This window comes from Anas platyrhynchos, chromosome 2 (genome assembly GCF_047663525.1).
Source record: "Anas platyrhynchos isolate ZD024472 breed Pekin duck chromosome 2, IASCAAS_PekinDuck_T2T, whole genome shotgun sequence".
Taxonomy (NCBI): Eukaryota; Metazoa; Chordata; class Aves; order Anseriformes; family Anatidae; genus Anas; species Anas platyrhynchos.
This window is the reverse complement of record NC_092588.1, coordinates 155,257,359-155,283,050: the sequence shown is the minus strand read 5'-3', so window position 1 is coordinate 155,283,050 and position 25,692 is coordinate 155,257,359. Positions and strand designations below refer to the sequence as shown.

Here is a 25,692-nt window from a genome sequence, read left to right as displayed (position 1 = left end):
CATACATTTAAACCATCAACACCAGAAATCTTTTTTGTGACGATTTATAATTGCAAAGTGAGTAGCCAGTATGTGCTTCTCGCCCAGAAACCATAAATTAGTTTAAGCAGTTTGGCACACAACACTTGATTTGTTTACATGAATAATCTTAACCCTTTGCTGTCAAAAAGCATGCTCAACTTCTCAGCATCTGGTTGTGCTGACAATAAAATTTGCCCTCCCATACTTATTAAAAAAATAAATAAATAAAATAAGGAAAAGAAAAATATCAATTGTCTTTAAGGACTAACTGGAATTAAAATATATATACCCATATAAATACATTCACTACATTCACACACATACTTACATGTATATATACATATAAAATACATATATGGCTGTTATTTACTCGTAAGCTTTTGCTCAGATATACAGGTCCAACCTCTTTCAGGCACCTCTCATTCTTACTTCAGGCCTTGCAATTCATCCTTCTGAGGGAGGAAGGTTTGTGTGTTTTTCTTTCTTTTTTTTTTTTTTTTCATTTCTGGACCTGGAACCAGAAGAAATAAATACACTCTTTTCCTTCACTGTTATATCTTTTCTGGACTGTGTTAGACCACAATAGTCTTAGTAGGTTGACCTTGCATCATGGCTCTGTGAGTACCTAGAGTTAATGTTTCTCTCCATAATTAATTTCTCAATTTTTTAAAAATCTCTTTTGCAATTAGATAAGATTTAAGCATTGCTGGGGCTCTTCTAATCAGTGGATATAATATTGTGAAATTTACATAGCTGTGGGAAATTGTGAGATCCTCATTTGTATATTGCTTGCATGCAAGTAGGCTTTGTGAAGACTGTAGAGAGGTCACAGGAAGATTTAACGGGGATTATGGAGGGTTCACCCCTCTTTATGGTGCCTATTTCCCCAGCCCAATGAGCACCTTGGTTAGTGATAGGCTGGGGCACATTTTTTGGTCAGGTATTAAATAAAAACAAACTCTTGGCCCCAGTAGTCATCCACTTCATCCTCACTTAGCATTATTTGGTCGCTGCCACTTAGGCATACTTACCACAGATAATTAGTCTCAATTTTGCTTGTTTTTCTACAATATTTTCCTTGAAGATTTACCAATTGCAATACATCCCAGGGGATGGTTTGCATAGTATGTTGCAGACCACCACCCTGAGGTCTCTCATTTTTTTCTGTTTTAATGATATCTAGCCTCATACTCAGGAGGATTTTGGTGAACCAAAGGATCATCTTTTCCTGACCAAAAATCTATTCATACAGACGAGAAACTGTGTCATCTTTGCAAGAGGCCTTTGATGCATGGGTCTGTGCTCATGTACATAGTATGTAATGTGTATATTGTTCATCACATGAGTTGGCATGAAGGAAATACACAGGAAATTTATCTAACTTCTCTTGGTTTAGAGCCACGTATCCTCTTGCTTTTCACCACTGCACCTAAACTGCACACACAGGTACTACGTGGATGGGAGGTTCATCTTTGGTGAAGATGTTTTATAGGAACTGGGCAATTCTTGCCATGCCATTTATTTTCTGTGGTGACATTATAGAACCTATTCATTTCTTACGGCAGATTTGTATTGGATTATCTGTGTTCAGGATTCTGTCCTTACGTTGAAAAAAAGCTTTTTCAGCAGGAATGCTGCACAGCCTTTTCCATCTGTACTGTGTTCGGTGAGGAGGCTGAGCTCATATGTTACACTGAATTAAAAACTAGATCCTTCTTATAGCTATATCATCGCTGTTTCGCTGCCGCGTAGCAGGTGAGAGGGAAACAGGCTGCGGACAGCTTCTGCTCTGACAGAGACCATCTGTGTGACTGCTGACACATAATTTAAGCCCTTTTTCACTGTTCCCAAGTTATGTCGCAAGAAGAGACATGCAGAAGGCACTGAGGAACTCTAATATAGCACAGTGATGGGAAATCTACAAGCACGTGCTGTCTGAGCAAAAAAAAATTTGCATCTCCCAATTTTATAAATGGTGCTTTCATGGCTTCTTGAAATGCCCTGTCCTCTCCATAGGCCAGTTAATTTTAATGAACTGTCAGCATTTGGCACAGCAAGCAAATTGAGGATTAATAAAAACCTGGTGCTCTGGCTGGTTTGAAGAACCATGCTAAACATCAAACATCAGGAAGAGGCAATATGGAATAGAGTCAGTACGAGGGTGGGCTGCTTCCAAGCACAAAATGCTGGGCTGGTTGCACTTTCTGTGTTTCTTTAAAACACAGCTTTTAAACCCTTTCTATCCCAGTAGCCTTTTTCCCCTCCTATGTCTTTCTCGGGATAAGGGACAGAGCCACATTCCTAAAATGCTCTTAGTGACAGATGGAGTGGTGGAGGTGTTTCTGGCAACCTTTCAACTGACAAATGCCTGGAGAGAATATACAGTACCTTGCTGCTGGCCCTTATGGTAATTTTTCTTCCCCTTTCCTGGAAGCAAATGGTGGGCAAATGACACTCTCTCTTCTTGCAGAAGTCTGATGTGGAGAACCTTTCAGTGGCAATATACGCAGGACTGTGAATTTAGGGGCTCCATCCTGCAAGCTGCTCAGAGCCCTGCCAGCAAGGGGCATGGAAGGAGTTTGGTGGTGCCGTGTGTCTGGGCCACACAGCAGGCTGGTGGCATAGCTGGTGTTTGCAAAGATTTTACTTGCTTCTCATACTCCTGTCAGGAAAGCTCTTCCAGTGCCCCTGGGGAGTCTGCTGTATCAGTGACATTGTGTCATCCAGATAAATGCCAAATGTTCACTTTCACCTTTTCAGTGCAATAACAGCCTTAGCCCAGGGCATCTCGAGGGATGAGTAACTGTCTAATTTGCAAGATATTAAAAGAATCCATAAACTACTGGTGGGACCCACATGAGGTTGCATAAAAAGACTTTGCCCTTCAGAACAACTGGGGAGGCAGCCCTCTCCCCCAGTGTCTCACTGGCATCACCAGCTCTGCAGCAGAGCCTTGTTCTGGTAGCAGCACCTTTTCCAGGATAATCCTGCCACCTCAAGCAGAAGGAACAACACAATTCACTGGCTTAAGTCCTGGGTGATGACCACCTAACAAAGCCCAACATATCAACACAGACTAGCCAACAAAACTTGATGCTTAGACATCTCAGGATGCAACCATCAGCAAAAGCTTAAGCAAGCCCTGCATCCACACTGAAGTTTGGGTGATGAGCACATAAACTTTTGGATCTTCCCACTCCCTCATGCCACAGCTAATGCTGAGGCATGCACTGATTGCAAAGAAAAGGTCATATATATTGACAGCCAGCTTTCATGGGGATTTGTGGTAAAATTCTTGTTTCCATGGTGTGCAAATTGTTGTCTCAGCATACTCTTCAATCCATGTGTCTCACAGGAGAAGGAGGTCCTAGGAGAAAAGAAGCAGCCCTCTATTTTGGCAATAAATCACGATGTTATGGTACTGGTCATAACAGTTCATCAGTCATATTGAGATTAAGGTTGCCCAGTGCTGTGTAAAAACAAATCAAAGAAATCTTCCTCAAAAAAGTCTATGCTGATGGAGGTCCATCTCCCTGTGGAGCAACTAAGGATGTTCTGGAATACTCTCTTGTGACATTTTGCAGGCAGAGGAGTGAATATTGCATATGTAGTCAGGATCTTGGTGTTGAATCTGAGTTTACAACCTCTGCATCTTTTTGGTACTGACTTCTGGCTGTGCATTGGAAGCCATACAGCCAAAACATGTGTAGGGCTAAATCCCACACAGAGCTGTTGTGCTAGGGAACTCAATTTACAGGGTCTTTTCCCATAGTATTTTCTGCCTACCAGAGTTACAGGAATGTAGGTTAACCCTGTTAACGACTACTTTGGGTATTAAGGTGGGCAGCCTGCCCTCACTTGTACATGCTACTTGTACCAAATTGTATAAACTCAATAACAAACTGACTTGGAAGTTGTGATGACAACTTAATGACAAGAAAAAAATGCAGCTTTAGAATCCTGTGATTTAAATCATCCCTAAGTAGGATTTGGATCTAATAGACTACCACTCAAGGCTGAGCTGCTCAGTAATTGCAGCAGTACCCAGAATACAATAAACTACCATGAAAACAAAAACAAACAAACAAAAAATAACAACAACAAAAAGAGGAAGAAAAAAGGAAAAAAGCCTTATTCAAGACAACAGTTCCACAAGAAGTAATTGCCATTGCAGCTTGGCTGCTTCTAGGTGTTAGGCGCTTCTGTAGCAACATAAGCTCTTCCCAGCTGACTGTGCCTAGCAAAGCTAAAAATAGGAAGAACAAAGCCCAGACCAGAATAGCAATAGGAAGAAGTACCAATCCTCTTAATTCGACCCAAGCACTAGAAAACTGTGGCTAAGGCAGATTAGCACATACTTGATGATTTTGTCTGGTTGCTGTTTTGGCTTTGGAGAGGAATTTTCTGAATTGGTATTTGAAGGCGAAGACATCCAGTAGAGATGTAACTTCTCCAGTGCAAGGAGGTGACCAGCCTGACTATAACACAAGGGTCTCTGCTTTTTCTTAAGTTTCTGATGACTAATTAGTTCAAATATCATTTTACAACATGGCTTATTCTCTCTAGGGTTTGAAGTATTCTCCACATATTCTTACTCCAATGGTCCACAAATAAAAGTGGATCTTGTTCTGAAGCATGTAAGCTAATTTTTCCCCCTGAGCTGAGTGCTGCACAGGTAAGGTTCAGTCCTGTTTCTTCTGAAGCTGAAGATACTTTCCTAGTTTTCCTTCAATTAGATCAATCTTTCGGTGGTTTTGAACATGCTGAGATCACTTTAATCATAACAGAGGTGCTGTATTTTAAGAATCTTCTTGCTTTGCTCATAAACTTAAAGCCAGCTTTCCACAATGTCGTGGTAAAAAAAAAAAAAAAAAAAAAATTGTTTGGGGGTTCTGCATGAAAAAAGTTAATGCTTCTGATTTTCTAGATTGCTAAGAAAGGATGCGCTACATCACCCAGCCTGATCTGCTGAATGTTTTGTGCCCTTTAAGTCTAGCGCCAAGGGACACAGCAGAAAACAGCATTAACAGATTAAGGGTATGCAAGAGAGAGGCACGAAAATGAGGACAGGGCAGTATTTTGATATCCAGGGATGATATAGATACAGCAAGAGAAAAAAGGCTAACTGAGAAGAGCTGTTAGAACCAGAGGACTGGAGAAAGAGAAGCTTAGCAGCAACGATTGAAATGCTGAAATCAGTGAAAAGTAGGGATGGCTGTCCTGTTGTGTACCTCTGCACACATAAACACATCGGAAGCATCCCTGCTATGTTTGCCCAGCCACAAAAGAGCTCCAGAGCAACTCGGTGCCATTTATAACTTGAAACCTTTCCTCTGAGTCATGCCTAAATGTTCACAAAGGCATTTTCCTTCCATTTTTGAGTTCAGTGAATTTGCCTTCCTCCTCCGTACTGTAGCAAAGGGTTTCACACTGACACACAGGTTGGAAAAATGCCCAAATGTATTAAAACCACTAAGTTCTACTTGGATTTGTGTGTTGAAATTTCAGACTTCGTCATCCTCTGAAGTCAGGTAAATTCAATGTATTGTTGGTCTGGAAGGAAAGTAGTATTTCAGCTGCCTCTAAGCAAACTCAGCGTCTGAAGGATATATGTTCACCTGTCCTTTGGTCTGTCAGTCTTTCCCCTGATCCTTTTTGAATGTATTTGCCACAGAAACCAAGTTTAAGAGAATATTTTGTAATTTCAGAGAAAATTTCTTTCAAGTGTTGTGAAAATCAGCACCTGGCTGAGGGAGAGCAAATGAAATTAATGGTTTCTAAGAAACAGGCAGCAAGTCCTCAGCTTTATACTTTATTTGCACTGATTGTGACTCTCAGTTGGCATGTGTGTAAGTCAGAATTAACCCCAGTACTGACATTCTTCGGGCTGGTAGGGAGGACTGGGGCAGCTGACCTTGTGGTGGTGTGTTGTGGTGGGACACTGCAAGAGATACAGGCTGCAAAACTGGAGGAGCCTGGACTCCACAGACACCACTTCTTGCTTTTCAGGACCTCTGTCTGCCAGAGAAGCTGGAGCATGTGGCCTCTGGAGGAGCAAATCTGTTCTGAAAAGCACGAAGAGTGTAGTGATTTTTGGAAATCAGGCGGCTGATTTCGGGAGGCAGAAAGAGCTGCTTCTCACCCTGAAACTGCTCGTGCTTCCAAGAAAACAGTGGGCAGAGGTTTGGCAGGCTCCCCTGAATGGAGACGTGAGGGTACTTTGAATGCTGTGAAATATACATCCCTGGGCACATCTGACACAAAAACCCGTGCTGGGGGCAAAGGCTTATGCAGTTTGCCAAGCTGAAGGTCAGATCTGATATTTGGTCTAAAATAATCCCCTTCCCGCTCCTTCTGATGAAGGGTTTATCATCGTGGTGTTATTTTAGTCTTTTTTTTTATTTTTTTTAGTTTTTTTTTTTCAGCCTGTGGAAATAATGCTTCCAGCCTCCACTTGCAACTCTTAAGCATGAATTAAAAACCTGACAGCTTGTCAGGCTCTTAGCAGCACTTCCCTCTGCATTGCCACAGTGAGGCAAAAGGAAACACAAAGGATAGTTAGGACAGTGAGAGGAGATAATTTCCTGGTAATGCACATAGAAAACTGAAACATTAAAAGTAAAGGTCATTTGGGGGGGTTCCTTAAAAAGAAATCAGTGCATTTCTAACTCATTGACTGTCACGCCTTAATACATCCCAAAAGACCAAAGGCATTTGGAGCAAAAGGTGTACAGGAGAGCCATGGGGGTGGAGCTGGGTGGTGAAGCCACCTCTGTGCTCTGGCCAGCCTGGCTTGTATTGGAGGCCAAAAAGTCCTCCAGAAACTTTTTTCTGCCCAGACAGCCCCCTCTGCAAGTTACATCAGAGCCCCAGAATTGCCTGGATTACTCATGGCAGCAGTGACACTGTTTAACCACAGCAGTCTTGGATAATGAGGGTTTCAGGGACAGAGATTTTTCACCTGTGGGGAAAAATGGACTAGATTATGGTTCAGAGTCTCGTCACTGATTCTGACAAGAAGCTGAGTCTATGCGGGGTGGCTGGAGGATGGTTTTACATTAAGCGCCATGAAAGCAGCTCTGGGGACAGAAAACAATAAAGATATCAAGGTAATTGTTTAAGGGAGGAGCTGGCAAATGTCATCACACTGTGAAGAGCACTTAAATAAGTAATGAACAGATTTGGCAGTCCTGCAATGTCAATAAAAAATAGATGAGAAACTATTGCTGAAAGAAAGGAGAAGGAGAGCTTTATGAACACACACCATGCAGCATCCCTGAACAAGAGTGAGGCAATGAAGTCCTGAGCAATGAGACCAGACCCCAAAGGTGGACGGCAGTCCTGAGCAGGGGGATCTTGACCCATCAGTGTCTGTTGGGGGGGGGACCCAAAAGGAAGACATACTTAGTTTGTGAGTTATTTTTATTGTATTTGGGAAGCACACCTTTAAAAAAAAAAAAAAAGAGTCAAGCTGAGCCACAAGTGGCAGATGTAGTAAAGCAACACGTAAATGGGGAACTGACTATATAGAAGCATGCCCAGGTTGTGGACAACCTAGTCTAAGACCATAGTTTGCTGCATTAAGGTAAACAGGGCTTGAAAACCACGGAGAGGACCCTCCACAAGATCCTCACAGGGTAGCACGGGCTGAATCTCCTCTGCATGTGGCCTGTTTAGAAGAGAAGCCAGGAAACAATGGGAAGAACTAGTGAAGTGACAGCCATGTAGGGTCAGCCATGGGCACCTCAAGCTATTATGTCAGCTGCATCTTCACTGTAGGTGAAGATGTTCATTGTCTATCCAGCAGAGCTGGCTGGACAGAGGTAGAAACAGGGAACCCTGAGTGGAACACGGAGTTACTACAAGAAGGGGGCACAGCCAGCAGGTTGGCAGTTGCCTCACCTTAAAATGAAAGGAAAGCTTTAAAAAAAATACTATTGTACTCCAGAAAACCATTGGTCATTTTCACATATTTGCCTGCTTGTCTTCCTGCTGGGATTTTCTTCCCTTGGTGAAGCATAGCTTTGTTCAGCCATTTGAGTTAATGTTTGCAAATAGGAACAGCAGCAACCAGCATCCAGATGGCTCAGGGCAGGACCCCAGGATGGTATTTATTAGGGACAACTTAGAATTTAACCCAGGCCCTTTCTCTGTCCACCTACACTTGCCTGAAATGTATTTTATGTTAATTAAGGTCAAGCTTAAGCAGACTGCTGAGAGTAAAAATTGTCTGTTGTGTAAAAAAATATGTAGATCCTCACCTGGGTATTATTTTCTTTGTTGTGTACGAATGGCAGTGAAATTTCTTTGCATTTGTAAAGGTAAAGTGGAATCTATCTGCAGCCTGCTCCTTCTATTTCAATCTTTTTTGTCAAGGTTTCTCATTTTTATGCTCTGGAGGTTAGTGCATTTGATGCTTGCTTGGAGCAATACGCCCACACCCTTCATTTTGACCTTGCATTCTTACAAACCGAGTCCACCAGCAGCACAAGAAATTGAGTGCTGGCATTCAATGAGGAGTGTGGAACCCTTTATTTGTATCTCAGGTTAAAATTGTGGACTGTGTATGCAAGCGGGGCTGGTGCTAAATTAATTGGACACATGGATTTGTTCACACAAAGCAGTGTGAAGCTGCTGCCTTTTACAGCAAAGCCCAGCATAGCCACCTCTAGGCTCCCTTCTCACCAGTGTTCCCCACCGTCACCACTCACACGATTAAAGATTGCTTCTCTGCTAAACAAACTCCACATGCTTCCTCACACCCTCCTATACAATCTGCCCAAGGCTAAAATTTGCTCACAAAACAATGTGATTTTTTGGGCAACAGTTAAAAATTCTGGATTCACTCTGCTCCCCTAGATGTAACTGGGGAAAACAATGCTGCTGGGTGGAGCTCAGCTCTGCAGTGTGCTGCTCCCTGAGACTGCTCTCCTTTGTCCAACTGTTATAGGATTGAGACCCTGCACAGTCCCAAGTGCATTCTTATCTCTATTTCTACTAAACTCTTCTTTCAGTGCAAGCACAGTTGTTGCCACATACTTGAACCTGGTGCTCAAGTTTGCTGCTCACCTGGGGCTCTGCCCTGCTTGCTTAGAAGGCCTTGGTGCTGGACCAGACCTGCTGTCCACTCATTCCTTAAGTACAAACTGGAAATGGTTTCTATTTAATTTTTATTTTAAATATTTTTTTTTCTATTGAGAAAGTCATCTCTAAATGTCAAAGCTCAAAATGGTGCCAGATATCCTCCAATCACCTCAATGATCTTCCTAGAGCTGCTATGCTATCTATGAAGGCCTTTTTGTGAATTGACCTTTTTATTTTTAGTTTGGATTGTTTCTGACTTTTTTGTCTCTTTTGAGGAAATTAAAGTAGTAGCGCTTCAAATAGGTAAACGTAAAAGATGTCCTATATATGAAGCACTTCATTATTTGTCTGCCGCTAGAGGTTCCAATCTGATAAGGAAAGAGCATGCATTAGTGTCTCACAAAGGAAGCTGCAAAAAGACTTTCATTAATATACTTCTGATATCATAAGAAAAAAAAAATCTACTTTAATGTTGTGTTCAGCACAGTGGAAAGTATGTCTGGGCAAATACGCGATATGAATAATACCAAAGAGAGATCCTTTTTATTCAGGAAAATAAACTAACATGAGAATCTGTTTGCTAATAAACAAGTATTCTGCCCCTCTCACATAAAATACTGGACCAGTTTAAGAAAAAGAAATACAACAAATTTCAAGAAACATTAAAATCCTCTTTAGAATTGTTCCACTTAACTGGATTTAGCTATTCTGAGGTTTAGAGAGTGTTAGGTTTTACTAAGAACATGAAACGTTGATATGGCCAGATTAGAAAGCATCACTGATTTAGAGAGCTCCAAGGCCAGGAAATGGAAAATTCAGTGCAAAATTCTGCTTATGGCTATCTGGCTAATTGTTTGCTTTCCTTGGAGGGTGCAGCTATTTCAGGCAGTCATGGCCTATTGGGAATAAAATATATAGTATTAGATACTAGCATTTAACATCTTCCTATTTTAGAAGTCTATGATAATTTCAAAGGGCTGATTAAAGATGTTGGCTAGATGTGAAATCCATGATACTGCAGGATTTGGGATTTGAGAACATGAGAAGGGGCCAGTGCTGCACTTGCAAAAAATGTCTTGCTCCACCTTATAAGTTTGAAAGATGGGATTCCTCAAGCACCCATGGCCTTACGTTGTTACTTAAATATTTATTTTTAACATCTTCCATTCAACTTAGGAACCTGAAGATTGAATATTTGGTCTGAAGTCCACCTGAAAACCTGCTGCTATGTGTGGGTTTTATATGGGTAGATCTTTGAAGAAAATAAATAATCTTTGAAGAAAATAGATAATCTGTTTATTAGGAAGTATACGTATTTGCAAGAGAACTCAGATTGATTGGACTTGTTTTCAGACGGTTTTATTATAATTTAATGTACAATATTTTACTAGCACTATCCCATCTAAATTGATGTCCTCACCAAAAACTGCTTAAAACATATCATGTTTATAACTCTTGGTTGTCTCTCCAAGGAGAGTTGAAAGCTCATGTAAAAAAGAGACTTGAAAGCTGTTGGTTTAAAGAGACAAAAATGGTTGTATTACATCTCTCCTGTCAGACGCTATGATTTGACCAAGAATAGCTGAGATGTGTAACTTTGTTTTAGCCCAGACTGCCTTCTCCTTGGATATCATTCTTGGTATTTCCCATCTGATTTCCCCATGGCATCCAGACTCTACAGACTGAATCATGTTCTCTTTATGCAATGGTGTTTTACATGTTAGCACAGACAAGTGGCATCTAGAAGAGAAGCCAATCCTTTTCTGTTGTTTTTGTTCCTACTCTGGTAGCGCCTTTGGTCAAGGTCTGTGTCCTAAGTGTATACAGATGAAATAACAGCAAGACTCTGGCCTGGATCATTTAAGCCTCAAACCTTAGCATTGCAGATAGGTAGACAGAACTAACTAGGATGTGAATCCCTGAACCCTTGTTTGATTTTTTTTTTTTTTTTTTTTTCCCAAAACAGACCAGGGTAGAAGTTAGAAATGGTCTCTATCTCCATTTCATAATTTGAAAAGTACTGTTTGTAGACATATAGACAGACAGCAGCTAAGTTAATATATATATACATGCATATATATATGTATAAATAGTTGCGTAACATACATAGAAACTAAATTGTTTATCTGAGGTTACAGATTATATATGTGGAAGAGACGTGGTTTGAACTTACTCAGTTTAACTCCACAGTGCTGTCTCTTCTGCACTTACTCAACCCAGGTAAGCTTTTTGATCTGGTTTGCTTAACCAGCTTTCAGTGTATATGCATCCTAGCTCCCACTAAACTCTCTTTCATTCAGATATAGCGGTTATTTGTAGTTATACAACATTTATTTTAATAACCAGAATTGTGACAAGAAAGCCATTTGCATCATGTGGGCTTAGGCATGTTGCACCACTTCTGTTCCCCAAAAGGATTAGGAGGTAATGGGTGGTTACTGGTTAAAAGATGTTTTTAAAACGTTATTTAGAAAAAATCTTCCCTTACATGAGTCTTGTGTGTGTGTGTTCTCCTTTTTTATCAGGAAAAATGAGACAACTTCTAAGGACCCTATATGAATAAAGATACTAAGTTCATAGAAAAAGCTAAGGGGTAAATTACTTTTTCCTGAGCATGTTCCCTGATAAAGATCTTTCTTTTTTTTTTTTTTTTTTTTGTCGTTCACATACAATTTTCACTCTTGAATTTTATTCTCAGTGAGAATTGCCAACATTTGGGGATTGCGTTTTACATCTCATAAATCTTGAAATGTCCAAAATTGACAACAGCACACATGGGTATATGTAAGAGTACATGCACACATTATTCATGGCACTAGCTGGATAGAGAGCTTTACTTTTCACTTCCAGTAATTCTTAGCTAAAGCAGTCTTACAGCCATAAATTTACTACAGAAAATATGCTAAAGCTTAGGCGAGAAATGAGAAATGTTTAATTCTGAAAGTGAAAATGTATTCAATTTTAACTTTGTGAACAAATGATTTTTTTTTTTTTCAACCCTGTCACATTTTATTACAATTACAATCAAAATTAATAGGTACTTCTGAACATGGGCTTTGTAGCTGTTGCAAGAAAACAATACTAAAGGCTTCAGCTCTTTTGGTGGAGGATTGTCTGACCAACAGACCCCATGTAGTCATAATTGTGCCAGTGGACATTTCTGTCCCCACAACCCGTTTCTGTGCTGTTGTTTCTCTACAGAAATTTACTATTGACTCCACATCAATGTTGTTTGAAAAGCCAAGTAACAGGCCAGTGACTCAGGTGAAAGAACTCCTTAGAAGAGCTCTTATTTTGATCCTCATCATGATGTTCTTCATCTTCATTTTCCTATCCTGATGTCCTGATATTAACTTAATAGGTCATAACAGGGCCCTTACCTGCTGGGTGCGTCACTCTACACATATGCTTAAAATGCATAAGAATGCCATTATCGTTATTTCTACATAAAAAGTTGTATGGTTGATGGAAAAAAAGCCCATTTCCATCATTATGTCATTTGCTAGATGCTTTTTATGACTTTTTTTTTTTTTACTGCTTTACTTAGGACTTGACTGCTAAGCATATTGTTTCTTTCATTGTGTCTCTCCCAAGACCAAGACCTCCCTGCAGGTAGGCATAGTTTCAGCCTGGATAGCACTTAAATCGGAGATGCTTTTTTAAACTCAGCTGTCACCTTTACTTGCAACCAAATGCAAATGGGGAATATCTCCAGCTTCAAGGGTAGAAGTTGGAAGGTGTCTGTACCGTGTAGCAATGATATCTCAGTGCTGGCTGGTTCCCCAGCTGTAAACCCTTATCCATAGCCAAGTCTCACGCTTGACTGTGCCTTGGTTTCACTGTGAAAAAAAAAAAAAACAGCCAAGTTTAAGGTCAGAATATCTGTGCTATTCTCCGATGACAAAGGCAAATTTTCTTCCTCCCATCCCTCTGAATAGAAATCTTTAGAAGTTTAATTTAGACTCAGCTCCATCTGACATGAAAAATAGTGACACTATACCCTGATGAGATGTATCCATGGGTCCTGAGGGAACTGGTGGATGTAGTTGCTAAGCCATCATATTTGAGGAGTCATGGCAGTCTGGTGAAGTTCCCACTGACTGGAAGAGGGGAAACAACACACATTTTTAAAAAGGGAAAAAAGATAGACCTGGGGAACTACAGGCCAGTCAGTCTCACCTCTATGCCTGGCAAGATCATGTAGCAGATCCTCCTGGAAACTATGCTAAGGAACATGGAAAATAAGGAGGTGATTGGTGACAGCTAGCATAGCTTCACTAAGGGCAGATCATGCCTGACAAATCTGGAATTGACTGGATGGTCACACTCAAAGAGTTGTGGTCAATGTCCACAATGTTCAGGCAGAGATCAGTAACAAGTGGTGTTCCTCAGGGATCAGTATTGGGACAGGCACTATTTAACTCCTTTATCAGTGACATGAACAGTGAAATTGAGTGCACCCTCAGCAAGTTTGCCGAAGACACCAAGCTGTGTGGTGTGGTCACCACACCAGAGGGAAGGGATGCCACCCAGAGGGACCTGGGCACGCCTGAGAGGTGGGCCTGGGCAAACCTCAGAAGGTTCAACAAGGGCAGGCGCAAGGTCCTGCATCTGGGCTGGGGTGATCCCAATCCCAAATACAGGCTGGGCAGGGAATGGACTGAGAGCAGCCCTGAGGAGAAGGACCTGGGGGTGCTGGTGGATGAGAAGCTCAACATGAGCCAGCAATGCGTGCCTGCAGCCCAGAAAGCCAAACATGTCCTGGGCTGCACCAACAGCAGCATGAGCAGCAGGGCAAGGAAAGGGATTGTCCCCCTCTTCTCTGCTCTTGTGAGACCCCACCTGGAGCCTGTGTTCAGCTCTGAGGCACCATAAGGACAGGGACCTGTTGGAGTGAGTCCAGAGGAGGCCATGAGACACTCAGAGGCTGGAGCCCCTCTGCTGTGGAGCCAGGCTGAGGGAGTTGGGGTTGTTCAGCCTGGAGAGGAGAAGGCTCCAGGGAGACCTCACAGCAGCCTGCCAGGGCCTAAAGGGGGCTGCAGGAGAGCTGGGAGGGCCTCTTGGTCAGGGGGTGTAGGGATAGGACATGAGGTAATGGCTTTAAAATTAAGGAGTATATGTTTATATTAGATATTAGGAAGATGTTTTTTTATTAGGAGGGAGGTGAGGCCCTGTCCCATGCTGCCCAGAGGAGCTGTGGCTGCCCCATCCCTGGCAGTGCCCAAGGCCAGACTGGATGGGGCTTTGGGCAGCCTGGGCTGCTGGGAGGGGGCCCTGCACATGGCTGCAGCTGGAGATAGATGATCTTTAAGGTCCCTTTCAACCCAATCTATTCTATGATTCTGTGATACATGTTGTTTTTTAAGGCAAATGTGCATGCCTTTCCCATATGTTTTGGAGTTTGGAAGAACCCCTGAATGCTTTTGGATGGTCAAACTCCACACCAGGTTCTATGAGTCAGATGGCTGAACATCTTTCCTGGAGCAATATAGGAAACCACTGGGACTGAAAAAAGCACGAAGTAAAATGAGATAACCTGTGCAAATGTCACTGAGAACAATGTGATTTTGCAAAACACATTTTCCAGCTAGGAAAGACTGTGATGACGTGATAGCACTTTTAATTACTTTATACGTATGAACTGATTTTATATTTAAAGACTGAGCTTTTCTGTTTTCACTTGTTGGCATCAGGACACCTGTATACCTTCACCATGGTATAAAATGACACTCATTGTCAGATATCTTCTTCAGAGCAAATCTGCCCAGTCAGTTAATTCTCTTATCAGAATAAGATGAATGGACGAACCTCATTAATCTAGGCAACCCAGTGTCTTCTGCAGCCTTTGAATTTCAAATGGCCACTCTTCTTTCAGTGGAAATATTTGATTTCAATGAGAGTTGGAACAGACCCAAATCTCACTGAGGTTTTAAAATCACCCATGTATTGTTAAACCATCAGTAATCCCTATGTCTTTACAGGCTTGGCAGCAATTACTGCATTTACTGATTCTGAGCAAATCACTGATATTAATTAGAAAAACCTCCATGGACAAATGTCTAATTAGACATCATTTCTATGTTCCTTACATGACTTTATGAAAGCACTGGGACAGCCTTTTCCTATTGCCCGCACTGGTGTTCATTAAAGTATTTCAGGAAGGATTTGAAATATATTTCCCCACTCCATGATTGTTGTCATCAATAGCAAGAAAGACATTGTTTGGATTCCAGCACATCACCATCAGCCATAGAAACATCCTCTGCTATACAGAAGAAGGAGAGGGAGAAGATGGAATTAAAATATTTAAAATTGATTCTATAGGGAGTTCTCAAATGATAACAACCTTTGCTACTGCCATTCATTATAGATGCTTATTGTTGAATGAATGTGTAAAGAGAGCCATAATTATTGATTGCTCAGCAAGCTGAAGGTGACAGCTAGTAAGAGGTATTAATACCTCATATAAAGAAGTGAATAAGAAATCATTTTTCAGAGAGTAGGTTTATTCTGGAGATAAATTGCAATTTTATAGCCCTCGAGAAAATGAAGTGTAGGAGCAAAAAGGTCTGCTCACACTTTCTGCCTGAAGAAACACAGAGATACAGCACATTGCTTGTGCTTTAGCATTCATCAGTTAATGCTGAGCATTATCATAGAGCCATTTTATTTTTTGTTTCACTCATCCCAAGCCAATGGCTTCTGTGAAACTACAGCAGATTTATGTCTTCACAAACAATTTTTAGTGCTTTTGTTACCCTCTATATAAGCTGTAATTGTTGCAAACATTGGCTTTAGTTCTTACAATATTTCAGCAAACTAGAATATTTATTGGAAAATAAAGATTAGAGAAACTAAATCTACTGGCACTGGTCAAATTCAGCAAATATCTTTGGCCTCAAAAATGTGGAAAACCGTGTCTAGCAAAGTGCTCCAATCAGATTTGCCAAGCAAAACATTTTGCTATTTGATTTGGAGAATGGCATTTTGAATTGAAAATTGACCATAAAAAATAATTGTGTTAATCCCCTCAAATTCATGGAACATTTAATTTCAGTTCAAACAAAATGTTTCAAAATGAGCTCAAAAGGTTCTTTCTTCCTGTCCATTTCCTTTTCAGTTCAGCTGGGTGGTGGAAAATAAATAAATAAATCCTATCTCTCTGTGCTCATCCCCAAACCTGAAACATCCACACTCCTACATAAACCCCTGTGCTTTATAGTATTTCACATTTAATCAGTCAAGTTGCTGTGGGACAGCTGCATGAATAGCACCACTGGGTTTACCCGTAGCATCAGCAGAAAAGATTGACTAATTACAACAGTAGAAACAGTTATGAGTTTACAGTAGGATATCATGGATATAAACTGGACTAATATAATGTAATTTCAGGTCTGTGGTCTTGTGGCCAACTGGAGAAAGACCAATGCACCTCCTGAAGGCATCTCACATAGCTTACTCCATCTCACATGGGATAAGATGGCTGCAAAGAAATAAGCAGATGGATAAATAGTTGCATAACATTTAGGTAGCTGATGGTAGCTGTGGCCATGGGGGAGCCCATCCTTTATGACTGCTTTATGCTTGTCCATAGCCTCAGTGAATTCCCTAAATCTTAAACTAAGAAAGTGTGGGTCTGTACAGAATTATTGTTAGTTCTCTTCAGGTCTCACCTCTCAGCTTGTCATTACTGGATATCTGAATTATTTTTTACTGAGCCAAATTTAGACCATTATTCATATAACTTAAACATTAAGTGCTGTTGATTGGCATTCAGTGCCTTGGGGGATGCAATGTGACAAAAAAGCAAACAGCTTGCTCATCAGTAAATAAGAACTAATACAGATGGCTTTCTTACAGCTAAAGTTCCATTTACTTTGAAAAATTAATGATTTATTCTATTAAAATATCTCTCTGGAAGTACACTTTATTGAGTTATTGGCTGACATTTTGATTTTCTTCATCAGGGGAAATGAAACACACAAACACTGTAACCTTTCCTTTTGCATTCAATGGTATGTGATGAAGGTCACAATGCAGTTACTATAGTTTTTCACTCTGGTATTACATTGTTTAAATAATGTCATAATGTTATTTTTACATAGTTGGCAGTTTATGGGTTCTCTGTATTCAAGCTGTGATTTTTGTATTTCCTGCTATGCTTGATCATTATTGTAATACTTTGATGTCAGTAATCAATTTGTATGTTTTTTTCTTTTTTTTTTTTTTTTTTTTTTTTAAAGCACACAGATCTCAGCACATGCAGCCCAATTATCTGTACAGAATAATTCCTCTTTGCTTCTATAACTGTGTCTTGCTCTGAATTCTCACCGAGCAAGGTATAACTCCAGGAATGGTAGAAGTGCAGAAGTGGTAGAATTAAAGCTATGAAGTAGGCTTTAAACTTAAGCATTTAAGTATGCTGAAGTGGTTCAGGAGTCTCTCATCTTTTTGAAATTCAGTGGAACTCAGATTCTTAAATGCCTGCCTGACTTTTAAAAAATGAGACTTACTCATAAGATTTCCAGAAAAATATGTATTAGCCAGTTATTCTGAAACAATTTACTGTATAATAAGGGGCCATTCTAAAGGGGAAAAAAAAGAAAGTAATTGGCACTATCAAACAAGTATGAAGGTCATGAGTTGTTCTCCCGCCACACAGCAACATCTAGTCCCCCTCCACCTCCCATCCTGGATATAAAAAAAAGTTTGAAAAGATCAGAACTTTCTCCTGTAGGTGTTTAAAAGGTATTGTGATGCTTGAAAGCTGATTGTCAAAATGTGAAATGTGTGTTTCCTTGCAGTCATTAGAGAAAACCATCCTAGGAGACTACCCTGAACTTGGGGATGGGAAGACCTAGGACCATTTCCCATCTGAGTATGAAACTGTAGCACCCAGTCAAACTGCATCTTAGACTTGTTAGTAACACAAGCAGAGCCAAGGTCTGTTTTCTCTTCTTGAAGGCAAATGGTGTGGTATGGCTTTCATCCTTAAATTAAACTCCTCCCTTCTCCTTCTCCCCAGAATGGGGAGCTGTCATCCCTGTTGATTCCCAACCTGCTCTCTCTAAAAGTTGGGAGAAGGAAGAGACATCTGTACTTATCATCTTGCCGTTTAGGAGAGGAGGCAGGTTTGACCACCCACACGGAGTGACCTTACTTTGGGCTCTTTGACTCTGTTCCTGGTGGTGTGGGCTTTTATAAATTGCTGTCTGCCTTGTATTGAACACAGTGGTATCTGATTCATCCTCCTCTGGTTCAGGGCCTTCCTCAATAGAGGAGATTAATGTTCCTGTTTGCTTGATTTTTTTTATTTTCATTTGTGCACAATTTGCTGTGCAATGACCTGAATAATAGGAGGAGAAATCCCTCTCTGCAGAATACCCCATAGCCTGTTTGACTTTAAGAGTTTAGGATCTCCATTGTGTGTGTTTTTTGTTTGTTTGTTTTGTTTTGTTTTGTTTTTAGATGGAGAAGCTTTCAGTCCTCCATGTGATCTCTGATTGACTTCAGCAACATTGAACCAGACATGTTTGTTTCTTCACTCCTGACAGACCCAGTGCCTCTGGGAAGGTGAAAATAAATGCCCAGGACCTTACCTGCAAAAACACCACATACAAAATGAAAATATTGATGAAAAGGCACAGGAAATTCATCCCACACAAACAACAACAAACAGACAAATAAAGATCAATTTAGGAATGTTAATGCTTGGGAGATATTTGACTTTCTATGCTCAGAAAATGAAAGCTTGCTGTACTAAATACAACCAAAGCTCTTTGTCAATCAGCATGTCTTATGCCCCGCTTTAGTGAATTAACACACCTATTTTTCTCATGTTCCTAGAGGAAGTTTCTTTTAGCCTTCTGCAAGGGGTGATGGTTAAATCTTGCTGTATTTTCTTCCTTCTTTAATTTGATAAAGCGAGAATAGCTCCAATCAATCATCAGAAAGGGTGTCATACATAAAAGATCAAAATGAGATGGTGGGGGAAACAGAGAAGGTGGAATATTAGATGAAACAGTTGCCTGGAAAAACAGGAGGGAACTGAGTCACACGGCTGTGCCTTGCTGCACATTGGATGCTCTCTTTGCCATTTGGTAGCCTGTGTGTTGACACAACATCTCTTTTAAGTCCCATGCTCTACCACCACGGAAAACCAGCACGATGGGCAGAGGGAGCACAAAGCCTCAGCAATGAATTTAAGGCTGGTGCAGGAATTTCTGCTCTTCCTGCTCTCTGCCCTTGGCTGATACTGTCAAACATAGCACCTCCATCCACAATAGACTCATCACCTTGCCCCAGCTGAGCTCTCGAGATCTCTTGCTCTGACAAGTTGCTTTGCAAGGTGCCTGGCACCCTAGGAGATACGGTTTTCAGGTTTGCATTTTCCTCCCTCTGAATCATCCTCTGTGACTGACAGTTTAATTGTGCACCTAAATGAGCAATTTCAGGTTCTTGCTCAGATATGATCCTGCAAGCTGAATGACTGTGATTAGCATCTGAGAGCCTTTGGATTCTGTTAGACCCTCGAGCACCCTGGCAGACAAAGCCCAGAATTGTTATTCTATTCAGAGTCCTCTCAGACACAGATTTGCACAAAGATTTTCTGCTTCTGCTCAGCTATGGTGAGGCTTTTGGCACCAAGGTGAGCATGAAAGGGAGGGAGAAAGCTCTGTCGTTGCTGCTATGTGTATATGGATAGGGGGAGATGGAGGGAACTGAGTGATTCAGTCTATGAGCTCTCAAGTCCAGAAACCACTTTCAAAGACTATTGCCAGTTGATTTGCCAGTAGGTTCCAAGGGCTGTCCTGGGGTAAGAGGGTGTCAAATAATCTGACCACATTCTCACTACCCCTTGCTTTATCTGCTTTAAAAAAAAAAAAAAAAAGATTGCAATAACTACAATACTGCAGGATATCCTACCTTTGAACCTCCTTGAACATTCCTTTATTCCTGACCTGTATGTGTCATGTGTCCTCTTGTAATTGTTTTCCTACACCTACATGTTCATCAAATGGAAAAGCGTTCGTCTACTTTGACTTTTGAATTTAATATTTTTAACTTTTCTTTTTTTTTCTACTGTTTTTTTTCCACTCCTCCAGAACAAGATAGCAAGAGAGAAGTTACATCTGAGATGTTATTCCTTTCTTTCTGGGGAAACACAATTGCATGAGGGCAACTAATCATATTTTCCACTTGACTGCTCATGTCTGGTAATGGAGATCAGTAGGTGCCCATTTTTAAAGACATGGCTCTTTTCAAGTGAATACACCATGTGCAAATTTCTGGAGGTGGAGTACAGTCCTTCTGCCTTGAACAGCATCTGGGAAACGAAGTAAAACTTCTTTCATGAAACTATATGAGTAATTGTTTGTATGATCATGGGTGAATTCAGCTTCTCAACTGCAAAGCTCCAGAGCTGGAGCAGGTTCCTACTGCTGTGCTGAAACAGGGCAACTGCAAATCCTGAAACTCAGCTCTTCAGCTGCATGTTTCCCATGCAGGGAAGTTAAACCTGGCTGGAGACAGCTGCCTTCTGATTGCAGCTGATGTTGTGGCATGTTAAATTGGGGATTCATTTGGAAATTAACTTACCTTTTGTATTTTTCAGCCACCATTGAGCACGTGAAATTGCTGTGAAGACAAAAGGGGCGACAGAAGTTTGTAGGTCAGGCATAGAGAAAGGGCCCATGCATATAACAGATGCTGCTTAAGAAGTCTCCTGAGAATCCCCCCATGCTCACAGCCATCAGAAAGCCAGGCCCACCCAGCCTAACCAGCCTGGGGATGCCTGACATCTCACCTCTGTAAGTTCTCTGCAACAGCAGGAGTATCTGGTCTGATAATATTCAGTACACGCCACTGAAACATCAGCTTGTTAAGTAACTTGTGCCTTAATTTTATCATGTTGTGCCTGCTTCTTGGCTGAATGATGAAGTCCTGTGGTCAGGAAATAAAAAATGACAAGCGACATGTAATGAATAGCCCCACTCCAGATAACCTGTTGTTGTTTTCTTTGTTTGCTTGTTTATTTTTAGAGCTCCATGACTGCATCCCTGAAAACCGGAGGCACCTAAATTTCTGTTTGACAATTGGGTATGATCAACAATAAAGGATATTTTCAGAGACCTCTTCTAACACGCACACTGTAAACTCTGTGTCCTGTGCTGAAATAACTGCTGTGCTTCATCTCCATCTAAATAAATATTAATAAGGAAGAGTCTCCTCTTAGGAATAACAAGGGTGGGACAACAAAAAGACCCTCCTGTATGATCTTGGAGTCATACAGGAGGGTCTGTATGAGGTCATTCTGAAGTTTTCAGGTTGGTGTAACTTCTTCATTTTCTTCATAATTGCTGGGAAACTGCTTGTACACTGGCCTCAGAGACAGGGAGCACTGGGAAAGCTTAGCAGCTTATTATTCCATGAAATAAACTTTCAAAGGAAGTTTGAATGTATAATGAACTGTGAACATGTACAGGGATTTCTGCCCTTTCCTCATTTTCCTTGTGAATTCCCAGCATTGTGTGTTTTAAATGCAAAATATAGGCTCAAGACAAATGCAGATGCTAAACCCTGCAGGTACAATCTGTGATCCCTTATAATAAGGCCATATTCCTAAACTGGGTCTACATAGCACAAAATTATTTCTGCAGTAGGGTGTCCTATGACACAAGCTCTGGAATATGCTATTCTTTTAAACTCCCATTTTCTTGCTTTTATTGTCTTGGGTTGACATGTCCTGAAACTGAAATACAGGAGAACAGACATTAAATATATATGTACATATTAATAAATAAAATTGGGGGACAGAAGCACACCTGAAAACAAAAGAACTTCAGGAAAGTAGCCTGAACAGTAACTTCTCAACCAAGACCGTAAGGCATATACCAGCTTCCTCCAACCAGATCAGAGGTGGATTAATTTTAAAAATTGAAATTCATCTTCAGCTGACTTCAAGCTCCCATCCACAGTGAAAAAGGATTATAAGCCATTGGAGGAGAAGGTAAGGAAGATTTTGAATAAACTAATTAATTCACAACAGCTTTCAGCAGTAGGGATTTTATTGAAAAATATGCTTGCTCAACCTAGCAGAGGCACTGCAAACAGTTTGCCTGTGTGCAGGATCAGGTCGCATATGCACCGGCATAACTCTTTTGGAGAATTGCCTTGCAGAGATGTCCTGTAAGAAGTTTGTCTGCATGGCCCTGAGGAGGAACCTCTCCATTCCTGTGTATTCCTGGACATTTTACATTTTGGAAAATTTCCCTTGACTGGAGTGGGATACAAACTACTTCGTCCCCCTCAAAAAACACAGAGGCTTAGCTAAAGCATTAAACTCCAGTACTGAGGCTGAAGCCTGCTTAAAAGCCACGTCTGCAGTTACAGGTTGAGGTGAGAGATAAAACACAAGCAGTTTGGTGATTAGCCGACATTCTATGATCTGGAGGTAAATTCTAATAGACAATGTAAGACTTCAAGTATTCATACAAATTAAGGAACAAAGAATGTGCATCCGATTTTAATGCTTGCAAATGCTGAAAAAACATACAAATCTTTCATAACAGTATATATGTGTATGAATATGCACAGACTCACACACAGTGATCCCATATATCTTGTATGTACAGTGGTGACTGTAACACAGAATGATAAAGGAAATGTTAATTTTATTTTGTAACAAAGAAAGGAAAAATAGAAGAATATATAAATTACAGAGCTCCGTTAAAGGATATAAAGCACAGATTTGTTATTGTAATGGAGAAGAGCAAATTACCTTAGGCTACTGTCCATCTGAAGGCCAATGAATCTGTAAATATATGCATGCTTGGTAAGAGCTGCAATTTTATATTGTCTTATTATTTGTACATTATAGTTTATCTCTGGCTTCATTGCACCTATAGTAAAAGAAGCAATGCTGTTTCCTAGACTGCAGTCTTCTCTGCTTTGTGACTTCCCCAGCTTCATGTGTCACTAATTGAAGGAGACGAACCTCATAAATTGAACATAAAGCCAGGTTTTAATTAAACTCAGTGGTGCATCCAACAAAAGCTAAGGAGCTCAGTCTTGGGAGGGGAGGTCTATGTCCTCCCTTGTGAGCCGTGTCAGCTCTCACTTTCAAAACAAGGTCTTTCAAACACAGTTAAGTCATTTCCCTAGCATCAAAAGAGCTAATAATGCTGCAAAATAAGTGAGTGTGTAGCTCCTTTAGACTCTCCTGATGATCCTAATCTACTCGACTACTTGAAGGCTTTTGTCTTGTAGGGCCAGGTGAGACTGTGAAGAAGTTCACAACTGATGTGCTGTGAAAATGCTTCAAAATCTCTCCCATGGAAAACAGACAGCCCTCATTTTTCTCTTCAAGAAAGCGTTAGACAAAATGTCCAACATTGCTTTCAAATCCTCCTGCATGTCTGAGGAAACCCCAAATGGCATTCTACTTCTTGAGCTGTGTAACACATCTTTGAAAGAGAAATGACCCAAGGAAAAAGGCACAAGTTACTCAACCTGAGGAGAGCATCTGCACCCTTATGCTGCCAGATATCACCTTTTACTGGCCTGGAAAATTTATTTTATGTAATACAGGAATTGCTCAAGTTTCTTATCAGGGGTTGTGACCCCATGTGATGCTGAAACCCAGTAAGAGACGGCTTCTGTCTTGCAGAGCTTGTAAGCGTAGCCAACAGCGCTGATAAAGGGAAGGTTTCAAATAAAAGCTGAGACATCTGCCACGCGTGCACAGCAAGTAAGAAGCAGAGCTATGAGCTGATCACAGATGGGTTTCAGTGCTGGGTCAGGCTAGTTTGGTACTTTTAAAAATAATAAATTCAAACCACATTTGCATTAACCTAGGGCAGGGTGGATAGTGGAATGCACAAGGAGAAAAGTTCAGAAAGGAGGGCAAATCAAAGGCGTTGGGGATCCGCAGACTGCGTAATGCAAACAGAGTAAATCCTGGCAATTTGCATCCTCCGGAATCACAGACATTTGGTCTTTGGATGCATTTTATGTGGCAGTAAGCTGTTATTTTTAGTTCAGTCTTGAAAAGAGCAAAGTCAGAACACCGTGTCAGCATTTTGACCTGCTGCAAATTGTTGTACAGCGGATGGCTCCGTGCAGGGGCAGGCAGCTCTGTCACCCAATTAGCCTGAGTAACACTGCTGGATCTCCATCACAAGGGCCCTGCTGGCCTTTTCCAGTCTGTGGGGACATTCCAATTTAAAGCAGATGAAGTTCTGGTCCACCATCAAATAGCCTAACAGAGAAGAGATATGGCCCCTTCTTCCCTCCCCATGGTTTTCTCTACTTTAGCATCCCTTGAGCTACAGTAATGGTTTGTGTTTGGTGGCAGTAGCTGAGGCTCAGTTTTTACAAAGAACTCATAAGGAACTGGGTGAAGAGAAGTTCAAAAACTTAAGCAGAATCACAGCGAGTCCAAGCAATGAGTTTGTTTTTATTTATAACCCCCTTTAAAGATTTAGCTGTTTGGTCGAAAGACATCCTGGAGACTGCCTTGTGTTGTATCTAGTTCATCACTTTGGTATTTGGTGGGACTATACTGTGGGTAAGCAACATGAAGGAGGGTTGTATGTCAGACTTTGTTAAACCACTTCAAACCACCTGAGGTGGCTCATTTCAATTATCCACTTAAAAATAGAATTGTTTTTCTTTCCCTGCTCTGCTGATTCCTGCCTGGTTTATTTTAGAATTGCTTTGAGGCTCAGGGGCAGAAAGTACCTAATGAGGATTTAGCTCAACAGATGCTTATCTGGCTGCTTCTCCTCCATTCTTCAAATGTTATAAGCCATCTTACACGGGCTGATCTTTTACAAATGTGTCACTGGGTTATTAGTCAGTAGGTAAAGGATTAAAAAATAAAAAGCCAGAACATATAATAGTGCTTGGTCAAAAGTTATTTTACCAAAAGCTCATGCTCATACTCAGTCCCAAATCCTTCAGTTATATATGTGTTTTTTTTTTCTTTTTTTTTTTTTTTTTTTTCCAGGATCATTTCTAGATCTGCCTTCATTCAGGGAATAAAGGTCAAAGATCTCCTTGGATATCTGGCCTAGATGGTGTCTGATCCTCACAACCCCATTATTGCATCGTGGATCCTCACAGCCCCTTCTACACGGTGCCTCAGCTGCCTGCTTTGTTTGCTTGCTCCCACAGTCCCGGCATCTATCAGAAAGGATTTTAGGAAGCTGTCCTGGTTTCAGTTAGCACAGAATTAATTTTCTTCCTAGTAGCTGGTGGAATGCTGTGTTTTGGCTTAGGATGAGAAGAGTGCTGATAACACCCCGATGCTTTAATTGTTGCAGAGCAGTGCTTATACTAAGCCAAGGACATCTCAGCCTTTTGCTCTGTCCTGCCAACGGGCAGGCTGGGGGTGCAGTAAGAGCTGGGAGGGGACAGACCCAGGACAGGTGACCCAAACTAGCCAAAGGGGTATTCCATACCATCTGACGTCATGCTAAACAATATATAGGGGTGGCTAGCCGGGGGGAGGGGGCCGGACTGCTCGGGGTTAGGCTGGGCATCGGTCAGCGAGTGGTGAGCAATTGCATTGTGCATCACTTGTTT

The 25,692-nt window shown here is 41.0% G+C and overlaps 1 long non-coding RNA gene across 2 annotated transcripts in view; it reads left to right on the top strand.

The window, feature by feature from the left end:
- The window catches only part of LOC110351489 (uncharacterized), a 31,155-nt gene extending 8,897 nt beyond the window's left edge, over positions 1-22,258 (top strand). The window contains exons 2-3 of one of the 2 annotated variants that reach the window (XR_002398995.4): positions 20,720-20,915; positions 21,147-22,258. This is a non-coding gene — a long non-coding RNA (uncharacterized lncRNA). Of the gene's footprint in view, positions 1-11,243; positions 11,326-12,652; positions 12,718-20,719; positions 20,916-21,146 lie in introns of those variants that run through there. The other variant, XR_011807295.1, reaches the window with a different exon arrangement.
- Positions 22,259-25,692: the final 3,434 nt, after the last annotated feature.